Below are 3,635 nucleotides of genomic sequence, written 5' to 3' on the forward strand. Positions count from 1 at the left end.
CCCCTCCCGGCCGCCGTAGTGAGGTGCCCCGCGCGGTGCCTGATGACAAAGCGCAGGGAACGAGAGCGGCTGGGGAAAAAGCGGGCGGAAAGCGAAGGGCAGCGGCTGCCGCTCAGCTGGAGCCTTTTCTGCCGCTGTAGTGACGCCTCTGCTGACACTGTCCCTGCACCGTTAACAATCCCGCAGGCAGGCGGGCGCTGAACAGCCGCAAAGGGAAAGGGCCTGGCAGGTCCCCAGTGCCGCCATGGCGGGGCCCGGCCGTGCGTGCGGAGCCCGCTCCGGGTTTGTGTTCTGTGGGCACTGAGGCTTCTTTTGGAAGCGATTCTTGTTAGGTGCTTCTGTTCCAGCTCCGCTGGTGCCTCATCGTTCGAACTGCGCCTTTAAAGTTGTTAATGCTTCGTTCCTCGGTACTCAGAATAAATAGTGGCATGAGAGAGGCGTTCGGGGCTTTGCTCCCATTGCAGTGCTTCTGTTGGCCACCAACATCGCTGGGCGAGCCAATAAATACACACTCCATAGAGACATCCATTATTTATTTCAGAGTGTCACAAACCTGGGTGCTCGGTGATACTCCAAAAATCAAGGAATGAATGCTCACTGGCTACAAGTTACACAGTTCTGTTGTTAATTAGTATTCTCTATTGTTTAATGACTCTCACTTCTCAGCTGATTTGTCTGCATGCTCAGGCTTTCTCTTGCTCTGAGGTGGGCTCAGCTGGTGGCTGATGTGGAAACCCAGAGCACCGGGAATATTCCTCTGGCTGCTCTGGGGTGCCCTGACCGCCAGGGCAGCACTGACTTTGACCCTCATCCATGGAGAAAGTTTCCCGGACTTCAGGATAGACTGGAATCCACGAAAGCGTGAAATTGATTATAGAGGGTAGTGTAGGTGTATCACTTGGTTAGAAATTTGGGTTTTGAGATTTTTAGTGTGTTGTGGGTGGAAGCAAGATGGAGGGCACAGGGTGTCGTCCTGGGTTTCTTCTTCATGCTTCTTCTTCCTTCTTCTTCATGGGTTTGGGTGGCATTTTGTAACTGGGCAGAAAATTCCCCATTGGGGGCTCTTTGGGGTCAGTTATTGGGTTACAAGGGAAAATAATCTAGGTGTCAGTTCTTAATTGGATAGTTGAGTCTTAAAAGACCTTGTAACAAGAGATTGTTGGCCATTTTGTGCCTTCTAATGAAAAGCTGCCAGACTCACAGCAGTGAGACTGTTTTACTGATAAAAATAATAAACACCTGAGTCGAAACATGAGCTACTGTCTCCAGTGCCTTCAATCCAGACCCAGAGAAACCCATGGTTGTGATCTCTCCCTGCTGGAATTACCTTTTACCCAGGCAGAGCTGATTCAGCACAGTCCCTGAGTTGTCTTTATTGGTTTCTTCCTTATCTTGGGAGTTCTGCTAAATGTCCTTGGGGCCCATAAATTCTGCATTCTTTGTGTCCACTATCTGTGGTACATCCTTCTTCCCAAGCCTGGTTAACAGAAATAAAAACTGTGAAAACCTTTGCCAATCACTTGTTTTTAAAATCTAAAAAGTTTAATAGTAATAAAATGGTTATAAAAATAGAAATATAATTAGAGTAATAAAAATCTTGGACAGTTTGGATTAGGACAATTTGAGACAATAGAAACAAAGAGTTACAGACATCTGGGTACCTTTTTCTGGGCAACATAAGCCTGAAAAAGGACACACACGTTAACAGAGGATTAACCCTTAAAAACAGCAGCCTGTTGCATATTCATACACCTCATACATGATGCATAAATTCCATTCAAACACAGGATTCTGTCTGGTCAGAGTCAGCTTCTTCCTCTGAATCCTAACGGCATCTTCAGGGCTGAGCTGAGTGAGGCAGGAAGAAGTTCCCAGTTTCTTCTGATAATGGGGCAATAAATTCTCTTTCTCTGAAAGATTTAGGTGCCCTGTGGCTGCTATCTGGTGCAAGTCCTCTCCTCTCTTTAAAAAAATATCTTACATGGCATAGCTTCTATTTTAACCTTATGTTATAACCTAAAACTATATTTAACACACTACTTAAGAGAATTAATACAGCATAACTTTCTAACATAACACATACAATATTCATTTTAATATTTGTGAAAAGCCAATCATAAAATACGTATTTTTCACAAATAGTTATATAATTAGAGTAATAAAAATTTGAACAGTTTGGATTAGGACAATATAAGACAATATTAGGGATGTCTGGGTACCTCTTTCTGGGCAGCATGAGCCCAAAAAAGGAGACACGTTAACAGAGGATTAACCCTTAAAAGCAATAGCCTGTTGCATATTCATGCACCTCATACATGATGCATAAATTCCATTCAAACACAGGATTCTGTCTGGTCATTGTCAACTTATTCCTCTTAATCCTAACAGCGTCATCCTGAATGAGCAAGGCAGGAAGAAGTTAATTTCTTCTGATAATGGGGCAATAAATTCTCTTTGAAAGATTCAGGTGTCCTGTGGCTGCTACCTAGTGCAAGTCCTCTCCTCTCTTTAAAAAAATATCTTACATGGCATAGTTTCTATTTTAACATTATGTTAGAACCTAAAATATATTTAACACACTACTTAAAAAATTAATACAGCATAACTTTCTAACGTAACACATAAAATATTCATTTTAATATTTGTGAAAAGCCAATCATAAAATACACATTTTTCACAAAACTATATCTTTATAACAAAGTTACTTTAACACTACACATATAAAATCCATTTTAATATCTGCAAAAAGCCAATATTATAATATGTATTTATAACAAGCTGTGAAGAGTGCTGAGGTCACTGGTCTGAGCCTCCTTTTCTCCAGGTTAAACCCCCCCAGCTGCTCCTCACAGGACTTGTGCTCCAGCCCTTTCAGCAGCTCCATTGTCCTTCTCTGGAGTCTTTCCAGCCCCTCCATATCCATCCTGAATTGGAGGGCCCAGAACTGGACACAGCCCTCCAGGTGTGACCTCAGTGCCCAGTACAGGGGACAATCCCTGCCCTGCTCCTGCTGGCCAGGGACACTATTCCAGACACTATTCCAGATCCAGGCCAGGTGTCATTGGGCTTCCTGGCCCATGCTCAGTCTGCTGTCACCTGTGGGAAATGAATTTGTAGAGAGTTTTTCAAGTCTGCTAGAAAGTTTATATAGAATGTATTTGTATGCAAATTCTGAGATCAGAAAAATTGATTTAGAAGTGTTATTGAATAGGGTAGATATGGTTGAGAGAAAAATAGAAATAAGGTTTAAAGGATGGTTTTATAAATAAGATGAGTAATTTTGTGAAGAGTAATTTTAGATGATTAGCTTTAAAGTATTTATAGTATAGTGCAGTAAAAGTTGATAAGCTATGAAATGTTTATCATGTATTGTAATTAGGAAATTGTTGGTTTTTGATTGTAATGGTATGAATTATAATATTTGTATTATTTTTTATATGAGATTGAAAATGGAATAAAAGTTTTTAAAATGTTTTTTAGTTTAGATACTGTCTTGAGTTATCTGTGTAGTGTAAAATTTTCGATTGTGGGTGTTTTTGTTGGGTTGGAGATAAGGTTTTTGTCATGAAATATTGATAAATAGTTGGTGAGGTGTCCATCCTGAATGGAGGGCCCAAAACTGGAGGTGTGACCTC

Source organism: Molothrus ater, chromosome 3 (assembly GCF_012460135.2).
Source record: "Molothrus ater isolate BHLD 08-10-18 breed brown headed cowbird chromosome 3, BPBGC_Mater_1.1, whole genome shotgun sequence".
NCBI lineage: Eukaryota > Metazoa > Chordata > Aves > Passeriformes > Icteridae > Molothrus > Molothrus ater.